General features: G+C 33.7%; 1 pseudogene; it reads right to left on the bottom strand.

Annotated features, from left to right (window-relative positions):
* Positions 1 to 1,286: 1,286 nt before the first annotated feature.
* Positions 1,287 to 5,255, bottom strand: LOC112016244 (protein LATERAL BRANCHING OXIDOREDUCTASE 1-like; annotated as a pseudogene).
* Between the last annotated feature and the right edge of the window lie 10,789 nt (positions 5,256 to 16,044).

Below are 16,044 nucleotides of genomic sequence, written 5' to 3'. Positions count from 1 at the left end.
TCTTTGTGTTTTGACCAAATCTTGGAGAGCAAGGAGAGCATTTAATACTAGATATAAGATATTAATATAGATTTAGCCATGTACTTGGGATTGATTTAAATAAAAATAATAATATAATTTATATGAAATAATATAATTACATTTTTAAACTTATATTATATAATGAACATTAATTTTTATGTAAAGAGCATGGGGAGTTTTATCATTTTAAGTGTTATGTGATATGAGAGGCTTACCAAGTGCTACCTATTGCATACTGACCCATCAAAGTTCAGGGAATTGGGGAAGACATGCCAAGCAACATGTTTTCCTTTATCAACTTTGAACTATTGGAACTTTACTGAACATACTTCTTGGCTCTCCAAACCATGACTCCCAAAATTCCCCCGATGAGACTCATGAACTTGGATCATGAGCTGAAAATGAGATGATGTGCCATGAGCTTGAACCACGGGCTTTGATGAGATAATATCGCCATCGGTTTTGGACCATGGGCTTTGACGCTTTTTTGTGTAAATATGGACTATTTTGGGCTTTAAAAGAGATTTGCCCAAAATCTATGATAATGTTGATGTGGTGCGGGTTGCCAATGAAATAAAATCATGTAATGTGAGAAATTTGTCCTCAACAAATGGCAAGCTGTTAATATATAGTGGGTAAAAAAGTGAAGTAACCTTAACATTTTAATTAAGGTTACTTCACCAAAAAATAATAATAATAAGATCCACTCTCACGGCCAATGTAATACATTATCTATTAAAATGACCAATATTGTATCTAAAATACAAAAGTGTTTTTTATTTAATAAATTTAGATACACAAAAAATTTCACACTTGCTTAAATGGCAAGCTGTTAATGGTGGGTAATAATGTGAAATCAGTGGTGGATCTAGATCAGAATCTATAAAAGCTTTGCAACTCAATGGTTATGAAAAAAATTTGTATTTGTAGTATTGTTCATTTTTATTATACGTGTAGAGACAAGATAGGTAGTCTAACTTTCATAAATTCATAATTATTCAAACATTAACTTTAATTATTAGGTTGATACACTTACATCAATAACTTCAATTCGTAACCATTGTAATTCATATATTATTCTCCCATAAAGTATATAATAAACGGTTTTTGTAAGATGATATAAGGAAAATTGATGGAAACATGCATATTTATTCACAAAGTTTCTCATCTCCAAGCAGATAACCAAATCATGCTTTCGAAGTCCCATTTTCCTGAACAATATAGAGCTTAAGTTTATTCCTTGCCAATTGATCATAATACTCCAGCCCAGCTTACTCTGATATCTTGAAATCACTAATTTGCAGGTTTTCAACTTTTTGTTTTTGATAATTACTCTGATTTCTGTTACTTATAAATTCTCCCCAATTGTATGCCCTATATTTAGCAGGGTTTTACTCATTCGTCAACTCCTCCAAGGGTTCAACCACAGTGGAAAGTGCCGATAGTAAGAAAAATGGATAGGAGTACCTTTCTTTTTCTGAATTCACCATTACCCTGTGCTCTACACTCTCATACTCATCATTGCTCCAAACCTGAACAATTTCCATTGCTTAAGTTAAACTAGTCAATTATAAAAGCCTCTAAAAACATTTAAGCTCTAATATAGGGATAGATTATTAATTCTAATTTGGCTAGTAATTTTATCATCATTTTTTAGATACATGTATGGAGTGCACAAAGAAAAAGTAATATATGAGCATTTTACACAACCTAGGATTTAAACATTGTTGATAAGACAACGTCGAACATTTTCATCCGGTGCTCTAAAATGCATTTTATCTATTTTACATTTATTGTAACACCAAATGCGTATAATGACCCCAACACCTGGAAATGCAACTCTATTGAGGTTTTTACATTTTACCGAAGTATTATCTATAAAAAAAATTCCCACATTAACAATATATATATATATATATAGGTAACTAGTAAGAAAATAATGCATGAGACGTAGAATGGTAATGTACCTAAAATAGATAAAGCAATTTTTGGGTAATACAAAATGCATTTTATTTTTTTTATTTTTTTATTTTTGAACGTAAATGCTCTTACCCTCTTACTTCTATCAAAATTCTCACACATTTCCTGTCCTAATAATATCAGACTTAGGCTCGTAGGAGAGTATGAATTCTGATGCATTCAAGAAAAATTAACTCCAACAAAATACTCCATTATGTTGAAAAGTACGCATGTTAGTATCATGCTGAAACTCTTCTTAAAACAAAATTAGATTGAATAAAATATCCCTTGGTTACAAGTATGACACTAAAGATAGCATTTAGGGTTAAATTTGATGCACACAAATTGTTTTACACACACCTGAAAAAGTAACCAAAATCATGATGTTAATTTATGTTTTCAATTACTTTTTGGAGTGCATGTAAAATTGTGTAAACAATTTGTGTGTAGTAACCATTACTCAAGCAATTAATATATGGGTAAATACTATTATATACATCTTGTTACATACATATTTACACACACCTATAAAATGCAAAAAAAAAAAAAAAAAAAAAAAAAAAATAAAAACAAAAATTATATATAATTTTTTAATTTTTTTTTTTTTTTTTTTTTGTTTTGACCCCTAAAATAAAATTTTGAACACCGTAACCCTAAATTTTGTTTAATCCCGACTGAAATAAGCTTGAATATGATCATCTTAGTGTTACTTCCACAATATTATTTTTACAATAATTTTACAATAAAAGTTAAGTGGTAAGTTTTAATTAGTTTTTATATTAGACCCACAATTGACATCACTGTTTTACATATCTCTAACAACTTGTCACCTACAATTTATTGTGAAAGTGTTGTGCCGGTAGCTTTACTCTTAAAATTGCTCCTTCTTTTTAAAAAATAAATAAATAAATAAACCTTCTCTCTAGACTCTTTCTTATTACTTTGCCATTAGCCGTGGAATGAAATTATTTTTCCCTACACTTTTCTTCTTTATTAGCAAAAAATTATACCACTTTTAGTACACAAAAATTACAACACTATTAACTCTCCTAAAAAAAATCATAAAGCCGTCACAGATATATATATATATATATATGTAGAGCCTACCCTTATGTGAGAGGAAGTGAGTATACACTCACAAGTAAACATGGGTTGTTATTAGGCAGTCTGGGAGTATACTCCCTCCCTCTCACAAAGGGGTGAGCCTCACCTATACACACACACCTCACCTTACCTAACCTTATTGATTTAATAAGAAGAAATGTGACAACTGACATGATAATTATGTTACATATATATACACCTACAAGTAAACACGATTTGTTATTAGGGAGTTCGGGGTATACACTCTTCCTCTCGCATAGGGATGATACCTTAATATTGTCACCAATGTTGATGATATAAGCATCTGGGATGTGTTTGACCCGAACCCACTCTCCATTTTTTCTTCGTTTCACTTCTAATCCCGGAACACCATCTTCACCTAGGATGGTCACGACACCACTATCCTTGTGTCGACCTAGACCAAGCACTAAGTGAGGAAAATGGCATATCGGATAGTAATTGAGTCGAACGTAGCTGACTTGATCTTTGAAGAAGCCATGGAACCGATCTGCTGGTAAGCCTAGGCTCAGAGCCACAAGTTCCATCAACTTGAATGCTAGTTTCTCCATCTCTTGGATATACTCTTAGCATGTTTCCCTGGGCAATGGTTAAGGGAATCCATAAAATCAAACAGAAAGAATCCCTCTAATTGGGTCTTAAACTTGACTTCAAATTTCATTGTTTTTTTAGTGAATAGATGAAAATAGTTTTTACATAACTTTTTCCATAACTCAATCAGCACTAAGTCCTGCCAAATTATCTTACTTCACGCTCGATGGTAACTCATAAGGACCTAAAAAAGACTTGTCCTGAACTTCTTTATCTTTTACTTTTATTTATATATAGAAAAAATTTGATCCCACGGTGCTTATGCATGGTTGGCTTGGAGTTCTAACTTCTCCCAGTTACAATTATGAAACCATGTACATAATCACTAACATGTTAACCTTAAGAAGATTAGTTATGAAGACTCTTCTCGGAATAAAGAAAAAAAGGAAAAGGACTAGTTATGAAGACGCGTACATATGACAAAAATTAGAGGATTAATCTAAGATTGCTTGGGCTAGAGCAAACAAGTTCGTAGAAAGATTGAGGCAAAGGACTGAGGGCTTACCTAAACTCAGGTGGGTGCTCAGGCCACAGATTAGTCCACCCTGCGAGTTCTTTGTCATTAGCAGGCTCATGTGAATTCGGGAATAAAGTGGGTTCCTCTATAATAAAATCAAACACCTCCTTCCAGTCCTTAACATTCTTGGTATACTCAGAGTCATAGTAACCCAACACCAGCTTCTCAGTTTTTTTCACCCTTCTCTTCTCCTCCAAACTCTGCGCAAAGAACCTCTTAGATGTTTTCTCAATCTTCTGACGCTTCTCCCAAGGCACCCCATGGTTGATCACCTGGAAAAACCCCCAATCTTTGCATGCATTGCCTATCTCTTTAACAAGGCCTTCAAAGGTAGAAACATCGTTGGGGGAGTGCAATCAGGGGCGGAGCTACATGTTAGGGTGGGGGGCCCAAAATTTTTGAATTTTTTTTTACTATATAGAAATATTTAATATTTTAATAATTAGCCCTCAAAAATGGGACTTGGCCCCCCCTTAACTATTTGAGTTGGTCCAATAATGTTCTTAAAAAAAATTGTCCAATTTGTTTAGTAGTTATAGAGAACATATTGTTTCTCAAATTCATTTTTTATAGTAAAATGTGTTCTCGTATTTTTTAAAGTTTTGGATCATTTATCTCTTTGAACACTTCATTAATTTAATTAAAAAAATTTTACTCACAACGGTAGACAATTTGGTAACTTATATTGAAAGAAAATTGTAAAGATTTCACTATGGAATATGGTGAAAGATTAATTTAATTCTATGAAACATTTAAGGATTCATTATGAAAGATACTATTTTTTTTTTTGTGTGTATAGATACATGTGTTTGTGTATGTGTATAAAAGTTTGTATAGACTAATAAATTAGCAACACAAATCAGCCCTCCCAAACAAAAATTTCTGGCTCCGCCCCTGAGTGCAATGGAGAAAGATCAATTACTGGGATGCCCTCACCTTCGATGTAGGATATTCTAGGCCTGTGTTCAGGTTCTCGGATGAAAGCTGGATCAACCTCTCCCATTTTTTTGTGATTTTGTTAGTGCAAAGAGATTGGTTTACTTTCTTGTTCTTTTGTAAGAAGAGATGGTAGAGGGAGGAAAGGTATAGGTTTTAATTTATAGCGTGAGATTGATGATTAATTATTCAGTATTTCTTGAATAAAACGTCATGGTACTATTTTTTTTCTTACATAGATAGTATCCTACAATTCTTGGGAGACAAGTTTAGTGATGGCTATGGAAACTTTAATTTAACAGGAAAAAACATCTCTCATTTCAAAAGGAGGGATCCTTTTTCCCATTTGCTATGGGAAGAGTACAAATGGCTTTCTGATATAATAATATACGGTCAAGAAGATTAGGATAAGTGTTTGATAATTTAAAAATGTTTAACGTGCTGATCAATTAACTTGCCCAATTTCCTTTTGGTATAATCCAGAAGAAACATTGTTGTGTTATGAGCGTTGATGGTCTGAAAGGAATATTTACGAAATTCTCAGATCTATGAAATGTAAAAATAGAGAAAAAATATATGCCAAAAAAAACAATCACACAAAACATTTACGTGGTTTGGCAATTTGCCTACGTCTACAGAGTTGCAAATATTTCACTATTCTCGGGGAAAAAAAAATACAAGATGTGGCAGTACAGTTTTCTTTTTCTATCATGTGCACAAGATTCACAATGGGCTACCAAACGGGTCAAAAAGTTTTCCCAGGGGCAACCTATCAGCCTAAGCCTCCACTCCATAGACTAAGCCTCAAAAAAATCTCTCATTAAAAACCATAACAATATTATTTCGGATCAGGTCATAATCCGGATCAAACACAACTAGGTTCCACGAAGCCCAACAAGATCTAGTAAATATACCATATTTTATAATGATTTATTGGCGATCATAATAATGATTTATTTTTTTCGACCTACAGCAATCATTTGAGCATCACTAATTGAAAATCGAGTCCTCAAGTCTTGAGTTCCAATCCAATGTGGAAGAAAAAAGCCACATGGAAATCGTCTCTGTAAGACTCAAGTTCTATAGAGAGGAGAAGATGAACGAAGAAGGAAAAGAAACCCTGCAGAACAAAGAAGAAGAAACCCAGCAAAACAAAGAAGAAGAAACCCAGAACATTACAAACCCACATGAAATTTATTTCAAAAACCAAAAAAAAAAAAAAAAATACCAATTTAGCAGCTAGTTTAATTATAAAAAACTCTAAGGCCCTTTTTTTCTTTTTCTTTTTTAATAATTAAAACTCTAAGGCTTAAGCATGCACAGTAAGTGAGAAGGACAAAATTGGAGAATAGTTAAAGGACTGTCTATATTTGTATGTAGGTACATTGTAATTGACATCTTGTGATTCAATTAACCAAACTGTGCTTCTAGTTTTTTAAATCAACCAATGGACCAAGTTGATTAGCTTTTCCTTATAGTGAACTATTGGGTAATATATGTTAAATAGATGTAGCTATCAATTGGTAAATTCTTCTCCCCCCTCTTTGAATAAACTGTAATTGAATCAATCTTGGGTGTGAATTCAAAACCCCAAGAAACAATGTGAAAATTCGTTGAGTCCATGTCAGAGCTTGGTTTATTTAATAATTTTTACCTTATATTATAGTGGTTTGGATAAGCATTATTAGTAGCTTAGGTGTTCAAACTTTTTTAGGAGAGAACATGGATGAGAGCAAAGACAATGATAAACAAATACTTACAATGATTCAAATACTTAGAATGATTAAGCCCTTAAAATACTTACAATGATTCAAATACTTAAAATTAATCTCAAGCTAGCTAAACAAATACTTATAATGATTCAGCCCTTGATCCTCAAGTCCTTTTGCCCAAGAAGCCAAATCTGAATAAGAGCCTTCTCTACCAATTTCCAACCAAAATAGAAAAAGAGCAAAAATTAGTATAAAACTCCATGACCCATTAAAGAAAAACCAAATCAAAGCAAACCCATAAGCCAAAAACAAATACTTACACTCTAAAGAAACTCAAACAACAAAAATTTCCAACCAAAACTGAAAAATAGCAAAAATTAACACAAAAGCTCCATGACCCATTAAAGAAAAACCATACAAAAGCAAACCCATAAGCCAAGAATAAAGACTTACACTCTAAAGAAATTTGAACAAAAAAGAGGGAAAAGAGTATGGTGGTGGTAGTGGGTCTTAGTGGAGGTCGACGACGGTCACAGTGGCTACAGCAGTGGCAGTGGGTGGAAGGGAAAAGATGTGTGGTGGTGTTGAAGTGGGTCACAAAGAATAGAGACAATGAACAAAGAAAAGAAGAAAGGGACAATGAATAGTGAAGTTAGGAAAATAAAAGAACAAAGAAGTGGGACACGGATAAAAGACAAGAAAGAAAGAAAAAACAAAAACAAAAAAAAAGAGGGAAAAAAGTGTGGGAACCGAAAAGGTAAGAGTTTAGAACATATAGCGACGTTTCTTTAATTACTATGGCGACGTTTTCTAAAACGTCGTTATATAGTACTTCGGGGAAAGTAAAAAAAAAAAAAAAAAGTGGGAAACTTGTGCGGGAAACTAAATTTCTGGGAAAACATATAGCGACGTTTTCAACAAACGTCACTATACTCCAAATAAATGCCGCCAAAACCACATTTTTTGCAACATTTTAGAAAACGCCGCTATTGACCAATGATGTAGCAACGTCTTCTACAAGCGTTGCTATAGCATCACTATTTAGTAGCACTAGCTTGAAACGTCGCAATAGACTTTTTTTTTTTTTTTTTTTTTTTTTTTGTGACGTTCAAGAACGTTTAGTGATGTTTTCTAAAATGTCACTAAATAATATAACATTTTCGTACATTATGTAGGAAAATGCATATAGCGACATTTTTAAAACGTTGCAAATAATCACATCTATAACGACGTCTCAAAAACATCACAAAAGCATTTGTCCTCTCGCTTTTCAGTGACATTTTTAAAAACGTCGCTATATGATTGATTATTTACAGCGTTTTAAAGGCGTTGCTAAAAAGGATTTCCTCTAACTTTTTAGCGACGTTTTTAAAATGTCGCAAAAACCTACTTTTTTAAAATATATATATTAAAAATGCTATATAAACATGTTTACAATTCAACAATAACTAACACAAGCTTGTAATAGATCAAATATACCTATTGATCATCAATATTCCACAATAACACATTAAGCATAGATTCAAAATATATATATGTTTAATACAAATACATGTATCATCTTAAATTGAACAAAACACTTGTCTACCTACAAAAAAAAAGAACAAAAAAACAAAAAAAAATAATAAAAAACAAAAAACAACCACCTAAACTATGACAATATTAAACATAGTACAATACTTCCAAAATAAATGTGATTGTAACAAAACACTTGTCTACCTATACCAAAAAAAAAAAAAACCTATGGCACTATTATAAACAAAGTACAATAGTTCCAAAATAATTGTGGTTCTTCAATAGCTCATAGAGTCTTTAAAACACTGCATGTACCGCTATATGCTAGTTTCTTGATGGGATGAAGCCTGCGATCTATAAGGAGTTGGAGATTGATGATCTAAACCGAAACCACACTAAATACAAATTAAGAGTATCTAATAAGTTCATAAAAAAATCATTTCGAGTAACAAAATAATAGTTGCTATATTTAAAAAATTTAAACACCAAATACATTCTTAAAACATTAAAATTTAATACCCGACTAACTTCTGAAGAATGATTTTGCTAATTTTGCACTAGTTGCATCAATTGGGTCACTCACTCCTCCAAGTTCTCATAACCATTCACTTTCTCCGTCAAAGAAGCTACTTGATTCTTCAACTGAGTCACTTTAGCATCCCTTTCTTGGCTTCTTACTTGAGCAATTGTAGGAGTGCTCTTGGCAGGATGCATACTTGGGGTTGGACCAAATCTCACACCCCGAACACAACCATTGCGCTCATTACCAAACACTTGAGCATATACATCATCTGGTGCCCATGCAATACATCTAGTAAGGTCGAATGACTGCACACGATTTGAGGACTCACTCAACAGTTCGTTGATTTTTTCCTAATATTCAAAAGTTGAACACAATAACACATTAGAAATTAACAATGTTAATAGATTCAATATTAAACTTAGCAAATCATGATATTACTTACAATGTTGCTTTCTGCTTCGGTGTTAACAAGAGTACCATCTTTACAAAGATGGAGTTTTACATATACATCTGCACGCTCTTCAGGATGCCCAAGCGTTGTTACCTAAATTATGGTCACTACATTTATTTAATTAGGAATAATGGTTTCAGACAAACTTAAGAACAATCTAATAAGTCATTTACAACATAATTATTGAGTCATTACCATTTCTTCTGCGTACGAAGCAAAGTTTTTTGAACCACCAGTACGTACATTTTTTTGCTTGGAACGACTGTTCTTGTTTACCAAAGCAAGATCCTACATTCAAAAAAATTACATATTTAAACAAAGTATTATTTGAATATAATTTTCATGGTAGATATTCAATGTAAAATAAGGATATCCATATGAATGTTCTTGTTTTGATGATGATGTAGAACAATTAAAGCATATCAATATAGAATAATACCCTCGTTTTTGGTAAATTCCAATGCTGAACAAGGGCTTCATAATCTTCAAGAATTACATTTGGTGGTACTTGTGCTCTATTTCCTCTTCCTAGGAAATACTTCTTCTTCAAAGATGACTTGTGGCTCCTCCAAGCCACCCGCTTGCTCCAACTCAACAATCCACCCCAACACAATTATCATAATCACAAATATAAAATGCATACAAGTATTAAGTCCAAAAATTAATCAAAAAATATAACTCAACCATATCCATCCAAATTTCCAAATTTAATGAACACTCCCAATATCAATTGCAACGACCTTATTACACCATGCAAGCCACCTGCTTGCTCCAACACAACAATCCACCCAATACAATTATCATAATCACAAATATAAAATGTTTACAAGTATTGAAGTCTAAAAATTAATCAATAAATATAACTTAACCATATCCATCAAAATTTCCAAATTTAATAAACACTCCCAATGTCAACTTATCTTTTAAAATAGCATACATGGATACATCTATATAATACGTATTTTAGAATTCTAGTAGTAGTAGTACCATACATGGATCTAAAAGGGTACCAAAAAGAAGTATATATTATTTCTAGTGTTATGTTGAAATGGCAATGGCAAATAACTAATTATCAGTGCTACTACCAATTTAGCAGCTAGTTTAATTATAAAAAACTCTAAGGCCCTTTTTTTCTTTTTCTTTTTTAATAATTAAAACTCTAAGGCTTAAGCATGCACAGTAAGTGAGAAGGACAAAATTGGAGAATAGTTAAAGGACTGTCTATATTTGTATGTAGGTACATTGTAATTGACATCTTGTGATTCAATTAACCAAACTGTGCTTCTAGTTTTTTAAATCAACCAATGGACCAAGTTGATTAGCTTTTCCTTATAGTGAACTATTGGGTAATATATGTTAAATAGATGTAGCTATCAATTGGTAAATTCTTCTCCCCCCTCTTTGAATAAACTGTAATTGAATCAATCTTGGGTGTGAATTCAAAACCCCAAGAAACAATGTGAAAATTCGTTGAGTCCATGTCAGAGCTTGGTTTATTTAATAATTTTTACCTTATATTATAGTGGTTTGGATAAGCATTATTAGTAGCTTAGGTGTTCAAACTTTTTTAGGAGAGAACATGGATGAGAGCAAAGACAATGATAAACAAATACTTACAATGATTCAAATACTTAGAATGATTAAGCCCTTAAAATACTTACAATGATTCAAATACTTAAAATTAATCTCAAGCTAGCTAAACAAATACTTATAATGATTCAGCCCTTGATCCTCAAGTCCTTTTGCCCAAGAAGCCAAATCTGAATAAGAGCCTTCTCTACCAATTTCCAACCAAAATAGAAAAAGAGCAAAAATTAGTATAAAACTCCATGACCCATTAAAGAAAAACCAAATCAAAGCAAACCCATAAGCCAAAAACAAATACTTACACTCTAAAGAAACTCAAACAACAAAAAATTTCCAACCAAAACTGAAAAATAGCAAAAATTAACACAAAAGCTCCATGACCCATTAAAGAAAAACCATACAAAAGCAAACCCATAAGCCAAGAATAAAGACTTACACTCTAAAGAAATTTGAACAAAAAAGAGGGAAAAGAGTATGGTGGTGGTAGTGGGTCTTAGTGGAGGTCGACGACGGTCACAGTGGCTACAGCAGTGGCAGTGGGTGGAAGGGAAAAGATGTGTGGTGGTGTTGAAGTGGGTCACAAAGAATAGAGACAATGAACAAAGAAAAGAAGAAAGGGACAATGAATAGTGAAGTTAGGAAAATAAAAGAACAAAGAAGTGGGACACGGATAAAAGACAAGAAAGAAAGAAAAAAACAAAAACAAAAAAAAAAGAGGGAAAAAAGTGTGGGAACCGAAAAGGTAAGAGTTTAGAACATATAGCGACGTTTCTTTAATTACTATGGCGACGTTTTCTAAAACGTCGTTATATAGTACTTCGGGGAAAGTAAAAAAAAAAAAAAAAAAGTGGGAAACTTGTGCGGGAAACTAAATTTCTGGGAAAACATATAGCGACGTTTTCAACAAACGTCACTATACTCCAAATAAATGCCGCCAAAACCACATTTTTTGCAACATTTTAGAAAACGCCGCTATTGACCAATGATGTAGCAACGTCTTCTACAAGCGTTGCTATAGCATCACTATTTAGTAGCACTAGCTTGAAACGTCGCAATAGACCATTTACAGCGGCCTAAACTCGAATTTCTTGTAGTGTGCAAAGATTTCACTATTCTCAGGGAAAAAAAAATACAAGATGTGACAGTATAGTTTTCTTTTTCTATCATGTGCACAAGATTCACAATAGGCTATCAAACGGGTCAAAAAGTTTTCTCAGGGGCAACCTATCGACCTAAGCCTCCGCTCCATAGACTAAGCCTTAGAAAAATCTCTCATTAAAAACCATGACAATATTATTTCGGATCAGGTCATAATCTGGATCAAACACAACTAGGTTCCACAAAGCCCAACATGGTCTGGTAAATATACCATATTTTATAATGATTTATTGGCAATCATAATAATGATTTATTTTGTTCGACCTACAGCAATCATTTGAGCATCACTAATTGAAAATCGAGTCCTCAAGTCTTGAATTCCAATCCAATGTGGAAGAAAAAATCCACGTGGAAATCGAGTTTGTAAGAATCAAGTTCTATAGAGAGGAGAAGATGAACGAAGAAGGAAAAGAAACCCTGCAAAACAAAGAAGAAGAAACCCAGCAGAACAAAGAAGAAGAAACCTAGAACATTACAAACCCACATGAAATTTATTTCAAAAACCAAAAAAAAAAAAAAAAGAAAAGCATCTCCAAAAAGAAAGGAAAAAAAAAAAAAAAAATTCCACTGACCCTTTATGGCAGATTGCAATGAAAGAGGAACTTGATGCATTATCTAAAAACCATACTTGGGATTTGGTGACACTTCCTCCTGGGAAATCTGTGGTTGGTTGTAAGTGGATCTACAAGATTAAGACTCGCTCTGATGGGTCCATTGAGCGCTACAAAGATCGTCTTGTTGCAAAAGGTTTTACACAAGAGTATGGGATTGATTATGAAGAAACTTTTGCTCCGGTTGCCCGTATCTCATCTGTCCGTGCCCTCTTAGCTGTTGCTGCTGCCAGTAAATGGGACCTTTTTCAGATGGATGTCAAAAATGCATTTCTTAATGGGGATTTAAGTGAAGAAGTGTATATGCAACCTCCTCCTGGTCTCTCTGTTGACTTAAATTAGGTTTGCCACCTTCGACGTGCACTTTATGGTCTTAAACAAGCTCCACTAGCTTGGTTTGCCAAATTCAGCTCTACCATCTCTCACTTGGGTTACATGGCCAGTCATTATGATTCTGCCTTATTTCTTCGTCGCACTGACAAAGGCACTATTTTACTCCTCTTATATGTGGATGATATGATCATAACTGGTGATGACCTCAGTGGCATTCAAGAACTCAAGGCTTTTCTCAGTCAGCAGTTTGAGATGAAAGATCTTGGATATCTCAGCTACTTCTTGGGTCTTGAAATCACTCATTCTACAGATGGACTTTATATTACTCAAGCCAAGTATGCCTCTGAACTCTTGTCTCGCGCTGGACTCACTGATAGCAAGACTGTGGACACTCCAGTTGAGCTTAATGCGCATCTGACTCCCTCAGGGGGAAACCATTGTCTAATCCCTCTCTTTACAGACGCTTGGTTGGCAGCTTGGTTTATCTCACTGTCACTCGTCCAGACATTTCCTATGCTGTTCACCAAGTGAGCCAGTATCTGTCTGCTCCACGATTGACTCACTATGCTGCTGTTCTGCGCATTCTTCGATACTTAAAGGGCACTCTCTTCCATGGTCTTTTCTACTCTGCTCAGTCTCCTCTTACTCTTCGTGCATTTTCTGATGCTGATTGGGCAGGAGACCCCACTGATCGCAGGTCCACCACTGGTTATTGCTTTCTTCTTGGTTCTTCTCTGATTTCTTGGCGAAGTAAGAAACAAACTCATGTGGCCCGCTCCAGTACTGAAGCAGAATATCGTGCCTTGCTGATACCACATCTGAGCTCCTTTGGCTACGATGGCTTCTCAAAGACTTAGGTGTGTCTACATCCTCTGCTACTCCTCTTTATTGTGACAACCAGAGTGCTATTCATATTGCTCACAATGATGTCTTCCATGAACGGACTAAACACATTGAGATCGATTGTCATTTTATCCGTTTTCATCTTGTCCATGGTGCTCTCAAGCTATCTCAGTCTCCTCTAAAGATCAACTTGCAGATATCTTCACCAATCACATCCTAAGGGATGCCTTCGTACTTTGGTTGACAACCTCAAGTTGGTCTCACATCCACCTTGAGTTTGAGGGGGGCTGTTAACATATATAGTGTTGTGGGCTTTAGGCCCAGTTAGGTTACTTGTATAGCACACATATTTACTTGTACTGCACACATATGCCTCCTATATAAAGGCATCTATGTACATTCTTTTATACAAGAAATAGAATACAATCATTCAGTATTTCTAACACAGATGAAGATGTTGCTTAGCCCCCTATATTATTTTCTCTCTCATTGTTTGGATCCACCAATTCTAGGGTTTTGTTTCAGACTTTTTTGAGCTGGGCTTTTGGGATTAGGTATTTTTTATTGTAGCCGAAAACATTAAATAAACCTTAAACTGAAGATTGATGACCTCCATCTCAGTCTCTTTCTGGGACAGGTGATTAATTGTGTGTACCGATTTTTTCTTTTTTAAATAAATTTTATGGGGCCATGGTGATTTTTGGATTTTTGTTATGAATATCTTGAAGGAAGGTATTCATTGCTAATTGACTGAAGCAGCTTTGTAATTTGTTTTTGAATATTTGAGAGGCATACAAATGATTTGATGCATTTGAAATGAACCAACTACAGTGACTTTTAAAAAATAAAAAATAAATTAAAGCTACGTGGTCTATCTACATGGCATCTTGGTATTCATATTAATATTTTAACATCACTGTTAGCTAAGTTTACGTTTTTCATCCACAGAGCCATGTTGAGATAGGGGCCTTGGGCCCCCAGAAATTTTTTGAAATTTCATTTACTGCCTTAATAAATTGAAAAACTATAAATAAGTTGTTTGTAAATAAACTTATTGACCCCCAAAATTTGAGGTAAAAAAAAATAATTATGGGTTTAGTACCCAGTTAAAATTCACTTGTCTTTTACGTATCTTAAGATTCATTAAGAAAAACCCAAAAAAAGATTTTAAAAAAATCCAGCCCATTCCTTGGCCCATTAGTTCCTCCAAATACCAAAAATAAAAATCTTTGACATATATAAGTTATTTACCTAAATTAAATATGAATAAAACAAAAAATTCCTTACTGTTGTCGCCGTTGCAATCTCAACATTACAACGAACTCAATAGTTTTCTTTGGTTCTTGTCACTTGCTGCACTCCAGCCTCCTTTCAAGTGAATCAATGATTGGCGACCTCCAGATTAGTGGCCAGTAGACCAGTGGTAATGTGGGATTTTTATTTTTTATTTTTTTTAGCATTTAGCATTAATTTTGAAATATTTTAATTAGTTGTCAAGTTTGCAAAAATATTTAACAAACTAGCATCTCGAGCCTTTAAAACTCGAGTTCAATGAGAAACTCAAGTCTATAAAACTTGTTCAGTTCTTATTCTTCATTATCTTGGGTTTCTTCTTCTTCTTCATCTTCGTTCTGTTCTTCTTCTACTGGGTTTCTTCTTCGTTTTGGGACCCATTTCTTCGAGGCCCTTTTTGGAGATGCTTTTCTTGTTTTTTATTTTTGGTTTTTGAAATAAATTTCATGTGGGTTTATAATGTTTTGGGTTTCTTCTTCTTTGTTCTGTTGGGTTTCTTTTCCTTCTTCATTCTTTTTCTCCTCTCTATAGAACTCGAGTCTTACAGACTTGATTTCCACGTGGCTTTTTTCTTCCACATTGAATTGGAACTCAAGTCTTAAGGACTTGATTTTTGTCATTGATCTCGACCTTCTGATGCTCGAGATGCTAGTTTGTTAGAATGTTTCCAAAACATGCCAACTAAAAAATAATTGCTAAAAATAATGCTAAAGGGCAAATTACCTCGGTAATGTGGTATATTTTTGTTTCTCTGTATTTAGCTTTATCTTTTTCCGAGATCTCTATTTTTTGGGATGAAAAAGACTAAAAAATATCTCTCGTTAAGGTTGGTGTTGTTTTTTTTTTTTTTTTTCCTTTTTTTTGGAGATGCT

The sequence above is a fragment of the Quercus suber genome, unplaced genomic scaffold, assembly GCF_002906115.3.
Source record: "Quercus suber isolate HL8 unplaced genomic scaffold, Cork oak 2.0 scaffold_407, whole genome shotgun sequence".
NCBI classification, from domain to species: domain Eukaryota; kingdom Viridiplantae; phylum Streptophyta; class Magnoliopsida; order Fagales; family Fagaceae; genus Quercus; species Quercus suber.
The sequence above is the reverse complement of the archived record's forward strand: the minus strand, read 5'-3'. Positions and strand labels throughout refer to the sequence as shown.